Source organism: Triturus cristatus, chromosome 9, assembly GCF_964204655.1.
Source record: "Triturus cristatus chromosome 9, aTriCri1.1, whole genome shotgun sequence".
NCBI lineage: Eukaryota > Metazoa > Chordata > Amphibia > Caudata > Salamandridae > Triturus > Triturus cristatus.
In genome coordinates, this window is record NC_140592.1 from 1,218,576,081 (window position 1) to 1,218,600,904 (window position 24,824).

At 47.3% G+C, this 24,824-nt stretch overlaps 1 protein-coding gene across 5 annotated transcripts in view; it reads right to left on the bottom strand.

Moving 5' to 3' along the window:
* The window catches only part of SIPA1L1 (signal induced proliferation associated 1 like 1), an 820,039-nt gene that overhangs the window by 509,953 nt on the left and 285,262 nt on the right, over positions 1–24,824 (bottom strand). For all 5 annotated transcript variants that reach the window (XM_085627288.1, XM_085627286.1, XM_085627287.1 and 2 more), the window contains exon 3: positions 22,426–22,589. The gene's annotated coding sequence lies outside the window, so the exon portion shown is untranslated. The remainder of the gene's footprint in view (positions 1–22,425; positions 22,590–24,824) is intronic.

The window sequence follows — 24,824 nt, forward strand, 5'->3', positions numbered from 1 at the left end:
CAAAGAGCTGAAAGAAATTTGCAATTTGGCTCAGATGGTTCAACAGGTGCAATCTGCCACTCATGAAGGGGGTCATTGTTTAGATCTAGTATATTCTAATTTTAACATCTCTGTAGATCCACCCTACCCCATTACATGGTCAGATCACTTTCCTGTTCACTTCTCCTGGTCTATAAACACCAGCCGTGTGTCACCCACACCCAAGCTTGGGGAACGTCCAAGGAGAATTAATATTCCACACCTAGTGGAGGCCCTTACCCACTCGACCCCAATGAAAGCACAAAATTTGGATCAAGCTGTAGACAACTTCTCATCCTGGATAGACACCTCCATTAGATCCTTACCACAAAGCAAAGGAAAAAACAACCATAGGATCACTCCCACTTCCCCCTGGTATACTGAACAATTAAAAATTTTAAAAATTGGGTGTAAGGCGCTAGAGCGAATATGGAGAAAGAACTATTGTCCTACTGCTAAATCGGAACTCCGTGCAGCCCAAAAAAGCTACTATGCAGCAATTAAAACAGCTAAAGGGGAATTCTATGCATCTAGAATTCTAAAGGCGAAAAACAACAGTCGAGAAATTCTCTATAGTTAAAAGCCTCACTACCCCGGTAGCAGAGAAGACCTCATTTCCACCCTCCACAGATTGGTGTGAGCAACTATCCACTTTCTTCATTGAGAAAATTCGAAACATTCAAAACAGTCTGAATAACCCTGACCAGCCACCCGACCCACAATCTGTTCCAACCTTAATTCACCAACTTCTTCCTCTTTCCCCTTCCCAAGTAATTAAGGCTAAGGCAGAGATGACCGAGTTTACTCAGGTCAAAAATATAGATATCCTGACCATTTTAAAATCTCTGAGATCAGGGTCACCTATAGATCCTTGCCCTGCGAGGGTCCTTAATGGAATAGCTGAAGTTATTGCCCCTATGGTCACCGCTTTGGTCAATGAATCCCTTACTTCTGGAATTTGACCCTCCAAGTGGAAACAAGCCAAACTTCTCCCCCTATTAAAAAAACCTTCGGCCAATCCTTCGATCACTTCCAACTACAGGCCTATATCCCTCCTACCAGCTCTTGCTAAAGTTTGCGAGAAAGCTGCCTTCCGGCAACTTGAGAGATTTGTGGAATCCTCTGAGGCTCTTCATCCGGCCCAATCAGGCTTCCGCACCTCTTTCAGCACGGAAACGGCATTGGTAGAGGTGGCGGAGGCCATTAGGGATTGCCTTGACGGAGGCGGCAGAGCGGCCCTTATTCTTTTGGACCTCTCGGCCGCCTTCGACACGGTGCCCCATCTCCAGCTCCTATCTAGACTGGAGAACATCGGCATCTCGGGTACGGTACTGAGGTGGATCAGGTCTTTCCTCTCTGACCGGACTCAACAGATTTGGCTCCCTCCCTATTGCTCTGCTAATCGAAGGGTAGAAACTGGAGTCCCCCAAGGGTCAACCTTAAGTCCCCTCTTATTTAATATTTACTTAACTCCCTTGATTCGGCTGGCTGAGAACTGGGGTGCTAAGATTATGGCCTACGCCGATGACACCCAGCTTCTCTTCACCTGGAAAAAGGAGAACTTGTGCACCTCTGGAGTACGCCAATGCCTATCCTCTGTATTTGTCTGGCTAGCCAGAGCCTGCCTCAAATGCAACGAGGAAAAAACAAATTCTGCTCTACGGCCAATTTCCCACTAACTTTAAGGATTCTATCTGGCCCACTGAATCAACATGTCCAACGGGAGAGAGTGGGTTGGCCAAGAACCTGGGTATTTGGTTTGGAGCAGATTTATGTTTGAGATCAGATTGCACGACTGGCGGGGACGTGTTTTGGAACCCTGACTACTCTTCGCAAATTCTTTCCTCTTCTCCCTCAAATGGCCAAGGAAGCGGTAGCCAGAGCTTTGGTGCTCTCCCGTCTGGATTACTCTAACGCCCTTTATGTAGGGGCTCCAGACTACTTGATCAGAAAGCTACAGGTAGTCCAGAACGCAACGGTGAGACTCATTTTTAACATCTCTAGGAGACTTAGCGTTCGCAAACAGTTGAAGGATCTACACTGGCTCCCTGTAGCCCAAAGAGTGCACTTCAAAACTCTGGTCCTCGTTTATAAGGCCCTTAATGGACCGTGCCCTGCCTACCTAGCCAAAAGATTCACCCTCTACCTCCCGACCCGTCAGCTGCGATCTACCTCCAGAAAGCAGGTGGTCGTTCCCAGATTTAAAAGAGCTCGTCTGGGCGGACAATCCTTGACGGTAAAGGGTGCTCAATGGTGGAACGCCCTGCCTGACGCTCTCAGACACTCTTCCAATCTGTCTAATTTTAAAAAACTGCTTAAAACGCACCTCTTTCAAATCCATGATTAACCGATCCCTTTACCACCTGGATTAGTTTCATTCTCACGCCAGGACAGTCTCGACTATTGGAGCGCGTTATAAATCCGCCTATAACATATAACGTAGGTGGAGTTGTGCAGCTTCACACAACGTCCCGGAAGTGACAGAGCAGAGCTACATATAAGAGGCAGCCATGCACACTGTCAATTTCTTATCTTATACCCCCTTTCTGTCCCCTCAGACTCGGAGCGCAAAAAAATGCTGGTAACAGTGTGCTTAATACTAACTTGGGACATTTTTAAATGTTTAAGAGGCAATTCCACAGAATAGAAGGCAGGTGAGAAATCTGCAGTGAGATAGAATTACCACCAGTAACGTCGTTAATGAAGAGAAGTAACTTATTCTTCTGGTGGATACTTCTAACTGCAGATTCCTTACATTAGGTTAGATACCAAGGTAGGACCACTCCAAAGACAAGGGTGTGTGGAGTCGGGCCAGACTAAGTGTCTTGCAGGATCAAGTGAATGAAATGTCCTTACCACTGGGCCTGGCTGTCAAGGTAGCAGTGCTGTGTCAAGGTATGCACTGATGTCCATATCATACACTGGCAGATGTCAAGGTCAACGCAGAGGTAGCAGCCCTAATCCTAGCGGAGTGGGCTCTCAGACCTTTTGGTTGCCGATTCTTGGCTGGTGCATAGCAGATTCTAATGCAGAGGACTATCTACCACAACAAGGTCCTCTCCTGGACAGCTTTCCTTTCCTTCACTCCAGAAAACCCCACAAAAAGCTTATTGCTCACTTCATGGTCTTTGATGCCATCAATGCAGAAGCTTAATTGAGCATTTCCTGTTCTTCAGTGGTTGGGGTGGAAGCAAACATCACTGGGACAATGATGGAATGCCTCTTACTGAGAAAGGCAGTTCTTGTTACATGCCAGCCTGATTGGAGGACCGATGGTTCTGCCCAGAACGTTCGGTTACCACACTACTGGTACAATCCAGAGCCACTAGGATGATTTGGGCCCGGTAGTTCTGGATAATTTTCAAAACAAGGGGCAGGAGAGGTAAGGAGAAGGAGAGGTAAGGGTGGGAAGTTGGACAGGAGCCACATGCTCCATTTCAGCCAGAATGCATCTTCTAGTGAGTGTTCTTATAAAAATCAATGTGCAAAACTTTCGACACTGCACGTTCGACTGGCGAAACATCTAGTTGAAGTACTCAACATTGTTGAAGATACCCACCGCCATCTCTGGATGTAGACACAAATTCGGCAAAGATATCTTTATCGAAAAAAGTTATGATGGCTAAAGCAAGACCTCAACCAAATATCCTACATGCACTGGTAACACCAATAGATCTCACCTATGGGTGAGTTATTGGCTTTGTCAGCCGAGTGGGGATTGTGAAGGGGAGGGGGAGGGAGGCTTGGGGTAGTGAATGGGAGGGTCATTGGGGGTAGTGAACGAGAGGGTGGGTGTAGGTGGAGAGCAGGACTGTAAAAAAAAAAAAAAAAAACGCCATTACGAGGCCAGCGTTGTTAATGTCCCATTGATTTTTTTTTGGTAAAGCAAAACGATTGAAGTTCATGGGAGGAGGGAGGGAGCACCAGATGCTTCATTGCTCCTGGGTCAAATTTGCGCTTTATAAAATAACAAAAATAAAATGATGAACATTCTTTGCTATAAGAGTTTAGTTAGCAACATCATTTCGAAAGGTGCTGTGTTAATACATCAGTCAGCCTGCGGTACAAAATACCTTATCAGATCAAGGCTTTACTGGAGAAGGACCGTCGGTAAAGCACGTTTGCTTTCCCTTCTAGGTATTAAAAAAAAAAAAAAAAAAGCAAACACAAATGGAGCCAATCGGAATTACTTTTAGGATTAGCCAATCTGGGACCGTCTCGCATTGAATTTTCAGGTGTTTACGTGCCCTTGGGCTACCAGTACGATCTACTCTTTTGCTACCCTTTCAAGCAAACTCCTCCTAGTGTCCACTCTCACGTTCTGTATGCTGAAGAGAAAAAGCTCCCAGCTCACTTAAGTGCAGACTCAACGTTCTTGTAACAAGCATTTGCAATGCAATAGGTCTCGCACTTACACCAGTTTCAGCTATTGACATTGTAAATGACAATGCCTTTTATTTTTGTTTTCGTTTTTATAATATAAATAAAAGGCATTGTCATTTACAATGCCAATAGCTTAAACTCTCGTATACTGAACACGCAGGTATTCTATATATCTGCAGTGATAGTGATCTCACACTTACATCTGCAGTGATGGCGATCCTCACACCAATATCTACAGTGATAGAGATCTCACACCTAAATCTGCAGTGATGGTGATCTCACCTAAATCTGCAGTGATGGTGATCTCACACCAATATCTGCAGTGATAGTGATCTCACACCTATATCTGCAGAAACAGTGATCTCACACCAATATCTGCAGTAATAGTGATCTCACACCAATATCTGCAGTAATAGTGATCTCACACCAATATCTGCAGTGATGGTGATCTCACACCAATATCTGCAGTGATGGTGATATCACACCTATATCTGCAGTGATGGTGATATCACACCTATATCTGAAGTAATATCTGCAGTGCTAGTGATCTTACACCTATATCTGCAGTGATAGTGATCTCACACCAATATCTACAGTGATGGTGATCTCACACCTATATCTGAAGTAATGGTGATCCCACACCTATATCTGAAGTAATGGTGATCCCACACCTACATCTGCAGTGATAGTGATCTCACACCAATACCCGCAGTGATAGTGATCTCACACCTATATCTGCAGTGATGGTGATCTCACGCCTATATCTGCAGTGATGGTGATCTCACACCTATATCTGCAGTGATGGTGACCTCACACCTATATCTGCAGTGATGGTGACCTCACACCTATATCTGCAGTGATGGTGACCTCACACCTATATCTGCAGTGATGGTGACCTCACACCTATATCTGCAGTGATGGTGATCTCACACCTATATCTGCAGTGATGGTGATCTCACACCTATATCTGCAGTGATGGTGATCTCACACCTATATCTGCAGTGATGGTGATCTCACACCTATATCTGCAGTGATGGTGATCGCACACCTATGATAGTGATCTCACACCAATATATGCAGTGATGGTGATCTCACACCTTTTTACTGTTAGCACATCACTACAGCAAGGCCAAGCGAAAGGAGCCCCTTGGGCGTGAAGGGGCGTCTTGAGACCTCGATAAACAACAAAGGAAGGCTGGACTCTGGTGTTAAGCAGTAACTGGTTGAAGAGTTGAAGGGAGCCTCGGCGGCTGGCAGAGGGGGGAGATGGTGCACACGTGTGCCCTGGAGGCAGAGGGAGGAGAGGGGGGAGATGTTGTATGTATATCAGCACAGAAATCTGTTTAAACTAAACATTAGGTTTGGGGTGAGGAAAAATACAGTAGCGTGAACGTTTTATTTCGGTGTAAACTGCGCGCGGTGCTGTTTTGTAATGTCATCACTGGCAGACAATCACATTTAGAAGAAAAAAAAAACAGACTTCGGAAACATGAACCGTCACTACACGCCTCCTTTAGATAAGAAATACCCTCCCGACAGACGTCCAGCAAACGATCCAGTCCGGATGGGCCGTCCCAAAAGGAGACAGGGCGGTAACAAATAAGCCTCATTTTCAATCGGAGGCCACCGTTTAGCATAAACGATGACTCTAGCCAATGAAAAAAGAATAGGCGGGCTTCAAGATCCCTTCTGAAATCTCTAGCACAATATGTCTCGCAGAGCGAGCAGCGCATGAGCGCTGCAACGCTAGGAGAGACCTAAAAAGGGCTATTCTAGTGGTCCCTTCTATATGCAACTCCAGCTTCTTGTCTCGCACACCTTAAGCACTGTGCAGTTAATATTTAGAGCGGACAGCCACTGCTCACAATGTTGTTGGACAGAGGCGTTCAGACGCTATGGTCATGTTGCTATGTGCTTTGTTCACTTTTTTGACTCTGCCTTTGCTGCATGAATACATTAGAAAATAGAACATCATGAAGCGGATTCAATTAACAAAATAAAGGGAAAATTTGTATCTCGGAGCGAAAGCAGCAGGTGGCCAGTGGAAGGGCACATTTTAAACTTAATTCATCTGTACTTGGTCCGTACGCCACAGAAAGAAGTGCTGCATGGCAAGCGCTGCCCAATGAGAAGGCAGCGAAGAGCGACAATGACGCCAATAAATGGTAAGCAGCTCCAAGCCATTACTAAGCGAAACACTCTCACAAACAAGAACACATGCTAGACCTAAACAAGCATTTACAATGCAATAGGTCTCGCATTTGCAAGAGTTTGAGCGATTGGCATTGTAAATGACAATGGCTTTTATTTATGTGTTTTGAAACTTGCAAGCTGTACGAAAATACACACTTTGTACTTATAGTTGTTGCTTACGAGAAGCAAAACTGCGCCTCTTTTACTGCCAGTCTTGCTTCTCGTAAGCAAGGACTATAAGAACAAAGTGCGTCTTCATGCACCGCTTGCAGGTTTTAAAAACACAAATTAATGGCATTCACATTTACAATGCCAATATAACTCTTGCAAATGCGAGACTTGTTGCATTGCAAATGCTTGTTCTTGTTAGTAGTGATGGAGGTACAGAAGTAGGTTGCAAGGGTTTAAGCTTTTTCCTGGGCTACCCTGTGAGTAGAAAAGCCTCACTTTTGCGAGCAATAGCAACATTGATTACCTTAGATTTCTGGCACAGAACACAGATATAATGTTGAGGTATCGGCAGCCACAAGAGTCGCACGTTCCTGTGACTGTGTCTGTCAAAGATCGGCACGTTCCTGCTCTTGTGTCTGTCACACCAAAAGTCCAGAGATACACTGCTGTGGAGACACAACTGAGCGATCAGCAAAGAATCTGTGCGCATTCACCCTCCTTGAATTTATGACTGCTATTGCAGCAGGCTAATGCAGGCATGGTATGAGAGAGTATGCTCTTCTGCAGGCAGGTTAGAGTATATTTTAAGATTGCTTGCCTGTGGATCTTGCATCCTTGTGCTCAGGTAAATGCATTCACAAGCGCTGCTCGTGTTTGAACAATGGTGGCTGGAATCTGCCGTTAAGCCTGCACAATCAGAATCAGGCCACAGCGTGTTACTCGGTGTTGATGGTTTTGGTGGGTAAATATGGTTTACCATTGTGAGCATTTGAGAGGCTGAGAGATGTGTGATAAAAGTGATGAAACTTCCATAGAGTTCCTCTCATATAGTCTATGGCATCAAAGATCGGCACGTTCCTGCTCTTGTGTCTGTCACACCAAAAGTCCAGAGATACACTGCTGTGGAGACACAACTGAGCGATCAGCAAAGAATCTGTGCGCATTCACCCTCCTTGAATTTATGACTGCTATTGCAGCAGGCTAATGCAGGCATGGTATGAGAGAGTATGCTCTTCTGCAGGCAGGTTAGAGTATATTTTAAGATTGCTTGCCTGTGGATCTTGCATCCTTGTGCTCAGGTAAATGCATTCACAAGCTCTGCTCGTGTTTGAACAATGGTGGCTGGAATCTGCCGTTAAGCCTGCACAATCAGAATCAGGCCACAGCGTGTTACTCGGTGTTGATGGTTTTGGTGGGTAAATATGGTTTACCATTGTGAGCATTTGAGAGGCTGAGAGATGTGTGATAAAAGTGATGAAACTTCCATAGAGTTCCTCTCATATAGTCTATGGCAGTAATTGTTGGTGCAGATTCCTACTCGGTCTGTACTTATGTATATCCTCTGCACGCCAACCACACGTCTCAAGCTGATTTATAAGGAAGATGTGAGCGCAAAATATATTACATATATTATTTTCCGCTATGAAGTGCTTTGGTGTGATCTTATTTAATTAATTTAATTGCGCAGAATTAAGTTGGTTTGTACTCCTGTTGCTCACGCTTACTGTCCCTATCGCTCGTGCTTGCTCCAATTGGAGGGTCGAGGGATGTTCGTGTGCAGTAAGCGCTACTAACTTTGTGCGATTGTGCTCCTTGCCTTCAATTCAGAGGTTCATAGTTAATTGTTATTGGAGCTAGGCACAGCAGTGTTCAGTCATCCTGGCACCATTTTGACAGTATATAGTATGCAGTAAGTTTGATCTCATCGCTCCCGTATGCTCTGATCATAGGGCCAATGCATTCTAGTGTGCAGAGGGCACCTGTAGTATAGCGCAGTTAACTTGCGAGATTAACAGCCAATTATCACCAGGACCAGGCATGGCAGCGTTCTGGTGAGCTGGAGCCATTTTAACTGACATATGTAGAGGGCCCACAGGTAGGGAAGATGTTATTATCGAGAGCTGAGGTAATGCGTTGGCAGAGTGCAAGCGCTTTACCGTAGGTGCCTTTGATCTCCGGGAAGCTAATCCCTTCCCGGAGATCAAAGCCTTTGGGCTGGAAGGGAGGAGCGCCTCACGTTTAGACCTCCTGTTTATACCTGTGTGCGACAATACGTGACCTGTGCATCGTGAGAAGTGAAACCTGTTAGTGTAACAGGAGACTGGTGAGAGCTGCGGCTGGCGAACGTGCAGCAAGGGGGAAGAAATGCTGGTTGTGCGCGATCAAAAGCTGGTTTGAAGGACTGCTGATGAAACAGTGACTTGCCAGAGGACTGGACGGCGCAATCCCAAAACGTTGTTGAGGTTACGGTAAAGGGAATTATATTTCAGATTAACAGGAGACTGGTGAGAGTTGCGGGTGGTGAACGTGCAGCAAAGCGGAAGAGACGCTGGGCGTGCACGAGCAAAAAAGACGCCGTGCACGAGGACAATATCACTGCAAATCAAAGGCGCACGTTGATAAGGAAGGGGGTGCTTTGATGTTCTCAGTGGCCGCGCGGCTCACTGAGAACATCAAAGCGGCCGCGAAAGTGATCAGGCAGGCTGGCAAATGGTGCGCGCGCCCGGCGCACATGCACTGTATTTGGAGGCCTGAAAAGCACTAGTTTGCACTTCCAAATCCCTGTTTACTGAAGCTCTCGCCAGAGCAGCGCTAAAGCGCTGGCTCAGGCGAGACCTAAAAAAGGGCCTGCACCAGGGGAAGCGGAAGGGTGAGGAACACGTAGAAGTCAAGTGGTTTACAACCTACTGAATACGGAAGGTACAGTAGTGGAGTGGAGTTTAGAAATGGCTACCAGTTCCTTGCCACCTTTGTGCCGATATATTTTTTTCACCCTTGTGGACAAATGCTATCAAACACTTTCCATCTTCTTTTAGTGTTATGGTTTTAAAACTGCAAAATGTTTGCTAGATATAGCCATTCTTTCAGTGACATAACTATACAGCATTATACTCTGTGTGTCTTGTCCTTATATTTGATATTAAGATTTACTAAGAACTATTTTAAAATCCGAGACCGCTCAATGTTTTATTTGTTGCAAATTAGAATTAACAATTTTAATAGTTTTACATGGTTTTTAGGTCTCACCTGCGTTGCAGCGCATGCGCTGATTCGCCTTGGCGAGATCTATTGTCGTTGCTTTTGTGTCCGGCTTCTCTGGAAGCGGGGTTGGTGTCCGCCCTGTCTCCATTAGGCCCCGCTAACCCTGACTGGAGACTTGCTTGCGCATTTCACTGGAGACATGCTCGCGCTTTTCAGGAAGCATTCTCGGCGTTAGTCTGCCTTTTGTTATCCAGCAGAAACCTTTCCTTTGTCGGAAAATGCGCATACTATTTGTTGATTTTGAAGGTAACCTGCATTTAAGCATCCATGACACCAGGGGCTTCGCGAGCGGTAGAAAGTTTAACGCTCTCGTTTTCCACCTGAGCGGCGAGAGGAAACTTCATACCCAACTTCAATGAAAACCCATAAAAATGCCAAGCAGTCAGCGACCCGGGACTACGGAAAACAAGTCTTACTGTAGAGGGGTGGCACACACAGTGGTCCTCTGGGCTAAAAATGCTTCAGTTTATTCTTTATTATACTGTGAAATAAACATGCCATCATGCCGTCATCGAAACATCGGAAAAATCATGGCCCTGCAGTTATCCAGCTCCAACGCAATGACGGACGAGAGGCCCTCAGGCGCCACTGATGTTCGATGCTAGGCCTCTAGGAAGGCAACCATGTGCGTACCGTCCCGTACCTTAGGCCAACAGGGCGTATATTATGTGGTGCCCTGCCCTCGGCTTCTTCAGCCCGGCGCTCCAGCACCCATACTTGCCCTTCCAGCCCTTGATGTTGTACCTGCAAGTTGCGTGTCAGGAGTTCTAAGTCTGTTAGTGTCCCTTCATTGTCCTGTCTGCCATCTTGCACCGATCATCCTGCAATATGCCAATATCAGCTACCACAGTGCCCGTTTTCCGTTCCAAAGCCTCACTGGTGTCTTGGATGGCCTCAAGCGAAGTGGAGTGCACAACGCCCGACACCTGACAAGGGCTTCGCGACCGCACTTTCTCCTCCACAGGCAGCTGCTGCTCCCCCAGCATGTCACCCACAGGCCCTCGCCATTGAGTGCCACCCCATCTCCCCCGCTCCCCCCTCCCCCCACCTCCAGGGCTCGCACCGGTCACTGTAGCAAGTGTCTGGTCAGGGTATTCACAGCCCACCAGGTGCCTTCCAGGCAACACAGCCAGGGATGCCCTCACAAAGCCGAAAGATGCCCCCAGCAGTCCCATTGCATAGTTAGGAACAGCCCTCTCCTCTCACAGACCCAGCAGGTTTCGCTCGCAGGGTCTGCAGCAGGAAAGCATCTGCCTACTTGCGTAGTCAGGGGCCACTGGTGCAGTTTGTATCAAGATGAGGGTAAGCCCTCCAGCTACGGGCCAAGTCTCTAGCTCACAGTGGTTCGGGCGCCAGGCCCAGTATGTCCAGCCTCTACTCCCACCATCCAAGACACCCAGCAGCAGCACGCCCACATCCACCACAAACTGTCCAGGCCTCACCTCAGCCAGCTGTCAGGCTCCAAGCCACAGGTCCTTCAACACCCCAAGGTTCAGCTTGGTCTGCGACATCGCAAGTGTCTCAACACCCCTCACGGCACCCGAGATCCCCCAGGGCCCTTGCCATTATGCCCCACCGCCAACTGGATACCGCAGAGCCCCAGCATTCCTCGCCAGGAGTGAAGGCCAATGTCCGCGCGGGAACCTTTTCCCAAGCAGTCCAGGTGACACCCAACTAACTCGCAACAGGGAACCAGGCCCCCAGCCCTGCGGCAACAGTTTGCCTCTCAATCCGTTCCCGGACTCCGGAGCACGATGCCAGCTCATCCAGTGGGGAGGGAAGGGGCACCGGAACAGCATGGCACAACCGGCCACACTCTTGCTCCCAGGTGCGGGCGTCACGCCGTCGGCCCTGCTGTTAGGAGCAAGGGCACCGGAGCAGTCCACACAGGCCAGCTCACCTCAGTCCTCTGGGCCCAGGCAGATGCAGGAGGGCCCCCAAGGCAGTGCTTCTAGAGTCGGGCCCCGCAAATAGCAGGTCACAGCCCTCAAAGCACGGGAGCCAACATCTTGTACCATGACCAAAACCAACTGTCATCTCCCAAAAATGGGCTGTACAATGTTCTCCAGCCCTTCAGCAGGGTTCAGGGGATTACAAGGGGGCAGCAGGGAGCTCAAGATAACAAAAGATGCCGATGTGGCACCAGTAGCACCGCAACCTACCTCTGTAGCCCTAGGCAGAGGGCGGGGCCAGGAAGAAACTCCGGTAGTGGGGGTGAGATGGTACAAAGAGTAGAATGTAAATGCCTCCGACTGACCCTCTGCGAGTTGGTTAGTGGTATTTATGGTGTCAAAGGTTATGTGGTGTGGTCTGTTTCCCCATTTTGGAATGACAGGGGGTGGGGGCGGGGCTTGACGAAGGCTGTGTTTTAAGTTGGAAAGTTTGCAACATCAGTGCTTCGTCATGCTCTCCATATGAGCTGGTCATCCCTTAAAACCTAAAACTCGGTTTTAAGGGGTGGATTAGCACTCATTACCTCCATGCCCTCCGTTCCAGAAAACACTGGTGTTTATGTTATGGGGGGCGGAGGGACGTCTCACCCACTCCCATCCGCCTTCTGGGGATCCGATGCTGAGGTTATGAAGACTGAAATGATGATGTTTCTGCCTCCCTGTGCTCAGGATCAGTGGTGTCTGGCTTTTAGGGCTGACTTGGTGGTGGTGTTTTCTTCTGCTGTTCTGTTCCCAGCAATCACTTGTGTTCATGATATGAAGGGTAGGGTGAAATGACAGCGCTGCTTCGGTCTTTATTCAGTGATATGAATTAGGGGTATGTAACATGTGAGGTGTGAAATGACTTTCTTTTGTCTGTCCCTCTGTACTGTGTATCAGTCGTATTGGGTTATAAGGGAGGAATTACACTTATTTCATTTTTTTGCCCTCCCGTCTTCAGTGTTAACAATATGGTGTGCTTATTTTAAGGTGGGTTATATGTGAGTATTACTTCCCTCTCTGCTCTGTACAGGATCTGAGTGGTGTTTAGGTTATGAGGGAGGAATGTACACTTTCTCACCCTTTCCCTCTGCTCTGGTGGTTACTGGTGGTTGGATTATGGAGTATGAATTGACACTCCCTCCCTGTGTACCTTGTGTTGGGGGGGGGGGGGGGGGGGGGGTGATCAGCGGTGGTTAAATTATGTGAACTGTGAAAATATACTATCTTCACCTCTTTACTCTGTGCTGAAAATCAGAATTGTTTAGGTCCTGAGGAGTAAAGCATGTTTCAGGCAGGGTTGAAGGGACGCATGATACTGTTTATTTATTTTTCCTTTTTTGCCTTTCAGTGCTGGGGGGTCAGTTGTTTTGTGATATGTAGGTGAGATGGCCATCTTTCTTCGCCTTTACTCTATATTTGGATCAGTGGCTGGATGGGTGAAGGGAGTTGCTACTTTCTACTGTTTCTCTGTGCTGGGGTCTGCAGGTCCTGGAGGGCGCACTCCCTGCAGCTAGTTTGCTCTGGGGATCTGTGGTCCTTAGGTTTAAAGGGTCAAGAGGCACTGTTATTTGCTTCTGTCCTGTGCTGGGGATTGGTGGTGTTTAGCTTTAGGCTACAAGTGGCTAGGAGCGCGTGCCTCTTGCTTCTACGTCTCTGATGACGTAGCTGAGAGACTGATGGTGGTATTTTAGGCTGTAAAGGGAGACATGATACTACTACTTCCGGTCTCCCTCCATGACGGGACTCAGAGGGGTCATCGCCTCAGGCTCGTCCTGCCCGTGTTGACACTTGAGGAATGCGGGTTGTGAAATGTGAGAGGGCTGTGTTATTTGCGTCTCCATCTCCCGGTCGGTGATGCATTCTGTACTATGCAAGTTTTGTGAAGCATTGTGAATGAGCTCACTGGCTATGACAGACCCCCCATTTCCAACCCTGGGGGAGTGGGGTGCATATTCACCACTCGTGGTTCCAGGCAGGCAACTAGAGCCAAATTTCGGGGGGGGCTGAAAAAGATTTCGGGGGGGGGCTAAGTCTTCCAGCCATAGGCAGAATGGCTGTAAGAAGGGGTGAAAACACAACAAAAGCCTCATTAGCGAGTAAATGGTCTTTTAAAGACCCGTGAAGTACTCTGGTGCGGCTGCAATTAGACGGAGGCGAGCCCGCGAGGCTGTCTCAGCCGGGCTGTCACACACGACGGGGGGGGGGGGGGGGGGGGGGCTGAAGCCCGGTGAGCCCAATGGGTGTTGCGCGCCTGCGTGGTTCTGTTCTCACGCAGCACTGCCCCTTTCCAGCCTCTGGAACGGGAATTTTCACCCAAGGCCCCCTACAGACCCACCCCGCCCCCAGCCCTCCTCACACTTCATGAATAATCTTCGCCTCGTTAGGGCACTTTACGTTTACCCTCCCGCCGCCATAATGCATTTAAATCCTCGTTTTGCTGCTGCACATGTAGGACACGGTATGATTGCTGATATCGGCGTGTCCTGTCAGTTTTACAGTTCAGTAATTGATGTGCCTTTGGTGTGCTTTGCTGCTTAAAGAAGTTACAAGGGCATTGCCTCTTGGGGAGCACCGCCCACAGCATAAAGGCAGGGTTTTTGCCATAGGGTATGGGGAGTATGGGAACACATTAGCCTACGAAATATCGCATCCTCTCCACATTTTACGATCTTTGTTTTTTGCTTTATCAAGACAACTCAGGAGCCTGTCAAAACGCAGTTACAATTTTAAATACTTTACAGCATCACTAGCTCTTTAAATCAATCCCTTCTTAATTCACAAGGCAGCCTTGGCCATTAAACCTCACTGTCTCGTGTCAATCACTACTTGCAGTAGGCTATAAATTGAGATAACAACCACCTTCCTGTGTGTTCCTCCGTGTGTTTGAATTTGTCTCGGTATGAGTTTTTGTCCTTAAAGTGCCTATCTGTGTGTCTTTGTAAGTTGTGGCTTTGTGCGTCAGTCTGTGTGTCTCTCTTTGGGTGCCTGCTTTTGTGTGAAAGTGCTTCTGTGGGTAGATTTGTAAGTGTCTTTGTAGATTAGTCTGTGTGTATGTGTCTGCCTGTGTGTGTTTGTAGGCGCACCACATTGTAAACTTGCAATAACCTGTTTCCTGTTTGTATTCTGTAGACAATATATCAAATGGCACACGCGGTTACGCTGTTAATTCAGACACATTAGTTTATGAAATTATGTGAGCAGAGTGATAGAGTTAAAGACATGTTCCATATTTAAGTAAAGCCCACCCTTCTTTGCTAACCCGGAGACTCCATGTAATGTTACACATGTTCTGCTGTGGCTGTTTTATTACTAGAATGGTATGGTTTTCTAATGTCGAAAAAATAAAAGAGGGTAAGCAGGGAATATATACAAGGGGTGTAACAAAAAGCATTGGAAACACAATTTGATCATTACTTTTGTTCTATCCATTTTATTAGTTTATCAAACCCCGGCAGAACTTGAAAGATGACCAATAGTTCAAGAAGTTGTCGAGTATATTTGTGGGACACCGTTACATCTTACTTGAAGGAAACTGGTTACTCGTAATGAAGTTACATCTCCTTTATGATATATAGATGTATCCTCTGCTCTCGTAGCCTGGGATGGAAGGATAGACCTGAACATGTTCACATTTTCAGCTCATGAATAAGGCTGGACGCAGCCTGCTAACTCGACTTAAAGACACTAACCCTTTTCTACCCCCTTCCCTCGCGCCCCTCCAATTCTGAAGGCAGGGTAAACATCAGATTTAACAACCTTCACCTCAGCGAGAGCACAATCGCTTACCTGCTCAGCAGAAGTAGAGGTTTCCATGCCACAGCTGCAGTGCAGGTTCTGTCAACATATGCCCCAAAGAGCATGCAAACAAGGTCTATTCTTTCCCAAAATCGGACTCCGAAGGGATGATTTCCTAATTCTGTGCTTTTGAAATGAGTAAGTAGTGGAGGTACTGATCCTAACTAAAATCAGAGAAAACAAGCATTTGCAATGCAATAGGTCTCGATTTTGCGAGAGTATAAGCTATTGGCATCAGAGACGTTTTAAGGCATGGGCAAAGTGGGCTCTGGCCCAGGGCCCCAGCCTTTCTGGGGGCCCCTGATGGAGCCAGCCCTGTTCTGCAGAGAGTCTTGCCCTGGTGACCTTGACTAATTTTTATACAGATTGTTGTAAACAGCATGTTTCTATTATTTATTTTTAAGGTGTGAGAGTCTATTACAGATATTTTGCAGCCAGAATGTGTTTATGATTCATGCAACATCCATATAAAAAGTTTATTTTAGATCTATACAAAACCTATTGTATGAGAAATGGGAGGGTGCTACAGAAATTATTTGCAATAATACTAGTGAACTGCTGATGTTACAATATTGAAAACACACATCACTATCTCTGAATATTAGATGTAAGCACACTTAGAATATGATCAAAGAGGGCATGAAATAGCTGAAACTGGGTCATAAAATCAAAGCTGTTCCGAACAGGGGCCCCCAAAATACATCTGGCCCAGGGCCCCCAAAATCCTTAAAACATCTCTGATTGGCATTGTAAATGATAATGCCTTTTATTTATGTTTTAAAAACCAACACATAGATAAAAGGCATTGTCATTTACAATGCCAAGAGCTCAAACTGTTACAAATGCGAGACCTTTTGCATTGCAAATGCTTGTTAATTTTTGCAACAGTCTGCAAAAGTAGGTTTGTGAATTCAGTAGCCCATTAATTTACTCTGCATTGCTGCAGTGTTACAGGCAGTTCACTAAATGCTAATCTCGATTTTATTTTTAGCAAACCATTAGTCTCTCACTGGGAATGTGGGAGTGATTGTCAGAACTGGCAAAGAACTGCTATTAGACCAAACTGCTAGAGCAGGTGTTTGGTGGGAATCTCTCCCCCGCCCCCTGACCCTGTCAATTAGCATGTTGCTGCTTATACATGGTAAAGTGTGGGACTAAAATTGTCAAAAATATTCTATAATTGCTTTTTTTGACTAGGTTTTTTTTATGGCCATGTAATCTTACTTTTACTTTGACAAAAGGATAATTCCTCTTTATTGTTAATGATGCTACGTGTGTGGTGATCTTGGGTGTGGAGGGTTCAGATAGATAATCAAGAGTGGGTTTTAAAGCAAGTATGCCATTTGCACAATTAGACATCATTGTTAGTGTCATAGGACTCACTTTATAGTATCGCTGAATAGAAAGTAGCTCCTCTGAATAGAATTCTCAGTAGGTGCGGTGGGAACCTTCTCAACAGACAATACCCAATTTGTAGTCCTCTCTTCCTCCCACCATTTCTTCAAACCTGTGTTGCGAAGGTGGGGAGGGGGCCTTTTTAGGTCTTGCCTGCGCACCCCGCATGCGCTGCTAAGGAGGGGACCATTTGGAATCGATCAGCATTTTGGCCAAAAAAGTGCACGTTTTGCATTGCTTTTTCTATTGCAACGCGTGCACATTTGGCGTTTCCCTTGCGGGAGTGAGCATTGGCGCCATCTGTTTGTAATTATGTTGAAAACAGATGGTGCCCCTGCTCGCTCCCGCAAGGGAAACGCTGTGTGTGTCTGGGATGCAGGCCCTGTCAGTTGCCTTTCAATTTGATGGCACGCCGCATGCCGCACCTCTACCTCCCTTCTGCCGTTTTGGTCTTTGCCCCTCCCGTGCTGCGATTGGCTCTGTATATTTTTAATGTTTTATTTTGTTTTGTGCTCTTCCGCACTATATTAACTTATAGTTTCAGTTTGCTAAAAGAGATATCGCTACATGGCGGAGGTTACCCTTTCCTCCTCTGATAGCTCCCTGGAAGCAGTAATAAGATACAAAATCCAAAGCATTATATTTTATAGTGCACGGACACGCTTGACTAGGACGAGGGAGTATATGAGCCTGCAAACAGAAATTAATTTCAGTGTGAAGGGCCGATTAAGTTTTTCTCCGCAAGAATCAAATGCCTTTAGAAACCAATACTTTGAATAAATTTGTTAGAACTGAGAACCCGGATAATATTCAGCCTCTTTCAGCTCTCCTATGTGCCCCCTTCGAGATCCTCCTCCCCTTCCGCATTCTGCCAGCACCCTCCTACCCAATAGTCGTCCACCACCACCACCACCACGTCCACCACCACCACGTCCACCACCACCACATCCACCACCACCACGTCCACCGCCACCGCCACGTCCACCGCCACCGCCACGTCCACCGCCACCGCCACGTCCACCGCCACGTCCACCGCCACGTCCACCGCCACCGCCACGACCACCGCCAGCGCCACCACCACCACGTCCACCACCACCACCACGTCCACCACCACCACCACGTCCACCACCACCACCACGTCCACCACCACCACCACCACCACGTCCACCACCACCACGTCCACCACCACCACCACGTCCACCACCACCACCACGTCCACCACCACCACGTCCACCACCACCACCACCACCACCACCACGTCCACCACCACCACCACCACCCCCACCACGTCCACCACCACCCCCACCACGTCCACCCCCACCCCCACCACGTCCACCCCCACCCCCACCACGTCCACCACCACCCCCACCACGTCCACCACCACCACCACCACCACCACCACCACGTCCACCACCACCACGTCCACCACCACCACCACCGCGTCCACCACCGCGTCCACCACCGCGTCCACCACCGCGTCCACCACCACGTCCACCACCACGTCCACCACCACGTCCACCACCACGTCCACCACCACGTCCACCACCACGTCCACCACCACGTCCACCACCACGTCCACCACCACGTCCACCACCACCACGTCCACCACCACCACATCCAGTAAGGTTGCCTGAACATCCCCTGAAAAACCAGACATCCTCTATCAGGTATAGCACCGAAGGGCTACCGACGTGGCAATCGTTTTGCCCAGAGTCGGCGGTATTTAGTCCACAGCCGATTGTGAACTTAGCTGCATCTCTCCCATATGCCACTGCCTGGGAGAGAATGGCCCGGGCCTCCTCCGGGCATGAGGCAGCACCTGCGCAACCGTATTCCAGACTGTATGGGTATAGAGACCCAAGAGGCATGCGGTAATCCCGGACCGCAGCTCCAAGCTGGAGGAAGAGAACATATGCTTCCCAAGATGATCCAGCTTCTTGGACTCCCTATCCTGGGGTGCGGAAGGGAATGCCTCTTTGGGCGAAGAGGCTTGGACCACCAAGCACTCGGGGGAAGGGTGTTGGAAGAGGAAAATGGGTTCACCCAGAGCCGAGCGGTGGAGATGGGCAATCGTCCATTCCAAAGGAGTCCCTGTGCTGGGCTTGGACCAAGTACCCAGAAGGAGGGCATTATTAAAGGGCAAGAAGGGTTCAGAGGAAGCTGCCACCGGTTGCAGCACCTCTGTCAGGAGATTAGTCCTGACCGCCACTGTAGGGAGCTCCAGGCCCAAGGCCTCAGCTGCCCTAAGCACCACCACTGCATAGGACGCTCCCTCCTCCGTAGCCACGGTAGGGAGAGAAAGCATGCCAAGGTCTGGGGAGGTATCCAGACCACTGGGGTCACCCAATTCCTTATTCCAGTCCGACTCCAGGCCTGGATCCATGGGGACCCTGCGGCGCCGGGTCCGCCGGCACCGAAGGCCCACGGGCCTGAATCCACACCAGCGAGGGAGGTGCAGAGTCGTCCCTGAATCAGGCACCGGAGACTGAGCATTAGAGCGACGATGCTCTGGTTCCCACATCACGTCAGCCGACTGCTGGGGAGAAGACGAAGAGTGACGGTGCTTCTTCACCTTCTTGTTGTGCTTCGACCTACCCAAAGTGTGCGAAGACTTGGATGAGGTGTGGTGGCTTCCCCTCGAGCGAGACCGGGAGCGACACGTAGCCGACTGCCGGGACTCCAAAAGCTTTCGGGACTGCTCCAGCAAAGACTTCGGATTCATGGCCAGACAGTCGGAGCACGGCTTCGGGTCGTGGTCGCGCTCCAGGAACCAGAGGCACAGGCGGTGCAGATCAGTCACAGACATTAGCTTGTGACTGGAAATGACAAGGCTTGAATCCAGTTTGACGATGTGACATCCATCACGCACCAGGAGTTGAAGGCTCGAAATAAGACATTGACAAAAGTCGAAAAAAGTTTAGTCAAAAAATGACTAAGGGGCAAGCTCTCCCCGGATCTGCACTAGGCTGGTGCAGAAAAAGAAAGGACTGACGTCAGCGCGCCGGGGCGGCGTCTAAGTAGGCACCGCGATGTCATCCTGGCGACCACGACGCCAACAACTGACGCGGAAGTCGACCAACGCCATCTACCAACGTGTGGGGGCATTGCTGAAGAAAAATTCTCCGGATCCAGTCTGACACCTCGGGGTAATTCTAAGGTAAGGAATCTATAACTAATAGTCTTTCAGAGTAACAAATGCAGGGATTATTTATGAGCAAAGGTCTTGAAATAAAAGCAGCATACATTTTGCATTATTTTAAACAGTATGAAACCCAGTGCATAGTAAATAGTATGAAGATGAAATTATGAAAATTATGTTAACTCAAGAGAGAATATGATTAAAAGTGCGAACATTTTAATGAGTGTTAATATCAAAGATTAAGAATTTTTTCAGAAAAGATTCTTGTTACGGAGATTTCATGCTTCTGCGTGTTAAATCAATGGCTAGTGGTTCACCCAGTTATTCATTTTAGTCGTCGTCTTCCGGTACATATATAGTTTTGCTTTCTTCATTATAAAGGGAGAACAACAATATACAAAGCATAGAACGAAGAGGTACCAACTTAGGTTGATGTTGCCACAGAGCTGACTTCATGGCAGATTCCAATAGCTCAGATCAAGATGCAAGCACTACCGAACAGCATAACACTGAACATTAATGACGTCGACACTGTATGCAAGTGCAAAATGGACAATTGTTCGCACAAAAAACAAATTTTAAGTTAAAGGCTTACAGCACAATAAAGGCCAACATTTCGCTAAAAAGAACCAATCTTAATACTGAAACTGCAACTTGGTAGCTTGGTATCAGTAGTTGACATTTGGTCTACTGGCGCTCTGGGAGCTTGATTCCGTGTTGCAGGAACAGTTATAGTCATCTTTCAAAGAAAAACAATGAATGCCCACATTCCTGGACCAGGCAGTGCTTCAGAGATTTCTTGAGTAGCCACACGTTAGAAAAGAAACAGTAATTACGAAAACAAACAAAATGAGTATCCCTGTAACTCATATGAAAGCAGGGCAAGCACACAATTTCCAATGCAAGGGTTCCCCTCTAAAATGAATCTGTACTGATGACTGTAGTGAAGCAGGAAACAACCTCACTACCACAGCCTCAAGTACCAGGTGCTAAGGTGGTTCAATTGGAACGTTCAGAAAAAAAATAATGTGCTGTTATTGCATACTTTTAAGACTTCTCTAACTTGGCAGGGCACGCTAACTTAGTAATGTTAGCGATTATATTCCGTGTTTGTTATTTTTACCAGAATTTGCCTTCAGAACATCTTTTGAAATCTACGAATTATTTTGATCTCACCTCAATGTTTTCTTTCTCCTATTCTTTGCCTTTTTACCCCTTCACCCACGGGTTTTGCCTTTTCCTCTTTTGCAAGAATTCACTGATCGTGTAGACCAGTAAGCCTATTAAGTACCTGAAGGAAAAATGTCACCAGGGGAACTACCTATTGATTATTGGACAATTAACAGGAACACCATGCTGTCTTTCATTTGCCACAAATGCATGCAGACCACAGCATGCTAATGATCAGGACTGGCTGTTTTGTTTCGTATTTGTGACTTAACAGAAACATTTGCTATTCCATTAAAGTAAGTCAACATGGCAAAATGGCACCCTGTGACTAGTTACACATGTTCCTGGAAACATTGCCCAACTGTTATCCAGTTCCTTTTCAATGTGATACACAGCTGTCACACAACCACTCCAATGTCCAAACAACTGAAGCTTGTTCCGCAAATTTAACAGTCATGAAAGCAATTGTTTAAATACAGTTGATTCCCTGAAAAGTCACAGGCCAATCCCACACATGTATGCCAGAAAAACTGCTAAAGTAACCATAAACTAACATAAGAGGGGATAGAGGGGAAAAGATACTTTACAAATAGTGAAATGTCTCGTTTAACCACTGCAAGACTGATGCTATTTCAGAAAGAAGTTAAAAACTGGGGTTTGCACATAATTTTGTGATCATCTTCTGAAATACACACAGATCCCAATACTGTTTATGCTCTCTAAAGGGGTCAGCAGTGTTCGGAGTGGTTGCATTACTAACTAAATTAGATCTCCTGTGTCAGATCAATGCTTGAGAACCTCTCTAGGCACTCAAATGCCTTTTTACTGTCACCCTCTCAGAAGCAAATATTTGAGCAGCGATGTTGAAATAAACAGAGGATACTCTCTAAATTCAGAATGTGCTTAAGTCTTACTTTCTACAGAAAGCTTTATCATCAGGTTTCCCTCAGTTTACAGAACCTAGAACATCACTGCCTTTAGCACAAATTATCTATTTCGAGAATGGGTGACCCAGATTGCTCGGCTTGGGTATTTTAGGACATGTCTGCAGCATCTAACATCATGGGTTTCATTTTCTTTTTAGTTTGTGTCATGTCCAGTTTCACCAGGTTTCATTATTCGATATTTTAATTGTTATCATTTTCTGAGTTTAAGACGAATGTTTCACCACTCCTAAAGATTTACCTGTTTGGAGATTTAGACAGGAGTCATCCTAGATCTTTTGCAATGGTTGTCCTTCTCTGCAAGCTCCTCAAAGTCTCATGCGTAGGCTTTTAATATTTATACGCTTGTTGTACCGTACTCGGTGCTCGACGAAGTCTGACGGTAGGCTGCAGATTTCTTCACATCTGTTACGAAGACAAGTGCCAGGAAGAAAAACAGCAATATGTTAAAGAAAAGCTAAGCTTGTGGCTCGGTGTTTGAATAGTTTCTAATACTCTGCATAAGACTTCAATACTCAAGAGCGAAACAAGTGTAAGAGACCAAGAGTCTGGATTCAATTAGGTAAGTAAGTCCTCTCGAGCCTTAAAGATCCTAATAGCAGTAGTTTTATTCAAGTGTCTCAAGACTATGAACAATGGGTACATTCAAAACTGGTGCAAGCTTTAGATCATAAGTCGGATGCCCCAAATGGAGGAGGCATATCTTTTATCACAAAGAGCGCATATACGATCTGCCAAGTGCAACATATATATTTTACACACATCCTTTTTAGTTCTGGAAGTAGAAAGCAGAGCGTTAATATTAAATCTGCATAACTTTTTCATTAAGAAACCTATGAATTTTTATAGCAACGGTACCACTTTAAAATGTGTTAAAATAGCTAAACTATAATACGACAGAATATGTTGCATAATGTAAATTTAACCACAGTATCTGATCTAGAATTTGCCTCGTCACAATTTACCTAGCAGTATAATTAAGGCAAATCTGGCACATGATTTTATACTCCACTGCCACATAATTACAGTGTCTTCAGTGTTTAACCCAGTTTGGAAACATTGATTACAGTCTGCCTGAGCTCAAAGTAGAGATTAACAAAGGACTGCCACATTATTGGCTGGAACTCCTGTCATTCATAACTACCTCACACCTGCGGCATCCAGAAGCAACAGCTTCCAGAACAAGCATCGCAAAGCCAACAGCTCTTGCCTACGTGATATCTATTGGCTTTTTGGCATCGGGTGGAGACAGCCAGAGGGGCGCGTCGCCAGCCAGGAGGGCGCGTCGCCAGCCAGGAGGGCGCGTCGCCAGCCAGGAGGGCGCAGCGCCAGCCAGGAGGGCGCAGCGCCAGCCAGGAGGGCGCAGCGCCAGCCAGGAGGGCGCAGCGCCAGCCAGGAGGGCGCAGCGCCGCCCAGAGTGGAATGGAGTAGCATTGAGTGAATTTATGTGGAGTGACACTGGGCGGAGTGGCACGGCACTGAGCATTATGGAGTGTGTTAGAATCCGGGTTCTCTGGTTGGCACAGGTAGGTATTTGTGACAAGCAGGGAACCTTTCCTGTAGTCAGGGTAAGGGGTTACACTCCTAAAATAACCCCTGCTCACCCTCTAGGTAGCTTGGCGCGAGCAGACAAGGCTTATCTCAGAACGTCATAGGTTAAGCATTTGTGAACACATACAGTAACCAAGTGACAACACTACAGATGGACACCACACAGGTTTTTATATTAAAAATAAGGATTCTTTATATAGAGTTACCACAAGACCATTAAACGACAAAAATACACAATACTGTTACTTTAGATGGTAGAAGTTTGCTTAGTTCTCTTAAGTTCTTAATTGCGACACTTTAAGTCAATGTACCTTAGATGCGACACGCAGGGCAACGAAAGTGTTGCAACGATGCTGATGCGATGAAGTTTTTGGTGCAAAGAAATAAAGACGTGAAGATCTTCCAGATGCGTTACGCTTCTCCGATGTTGCTAGAATACTCACCTCGATGCGTCAGCTACAGCGGCGTCACCCCTTTACGCGATGCGACGACAGCGGCCTTGGCAGCGGCACTCTTCTCCGACGTTTGCGAGACGCTTCCGCTCGATGCGATGCTGCAGCGGCGTCAACCCTTTACGCGATGCGACGACAGCAGCTCCGACGGCGGCACGCTTCTCCGTGGATGCGAGGCGCTTTTCTTGATGCGGTGTAATGCGACAACTACGATGGCTGCGATGGCGACACGTTTCTTCCTCGATGAAAGACTCCTCTCTTGATGCGGTGCAATGCGTCAGCTACGATGGCGACACGCTTCTTCGGCGTTGCGAGACACTTCCGGAATGATGCGAGACGCTTCCGCTCGATGCGATGCTGCAGCGGCGACACCCTTTGCGAGATGCGACGGCAACAGCTCCGACGGCAGCACGCTTCTCCTTCTTGAGTCGCGCTTCCAGCTCCTTGCGACACGCAGTCCCTCAGAAGGCCCAAGAACAGCAGTAGACACTTCTAAAGAATTCTGGGGAGCTGGGGGTGAAGTCCACTGGTCCTGGGACTTCGTTCAGGGGGCAAGCTCAGCACAAGCCCTTGGAGATCTTTTAAGCACAAGTTGAAAAGTCTTTGTAGTCTTTCTCCTCTCCTTCCAGCAGCAAGG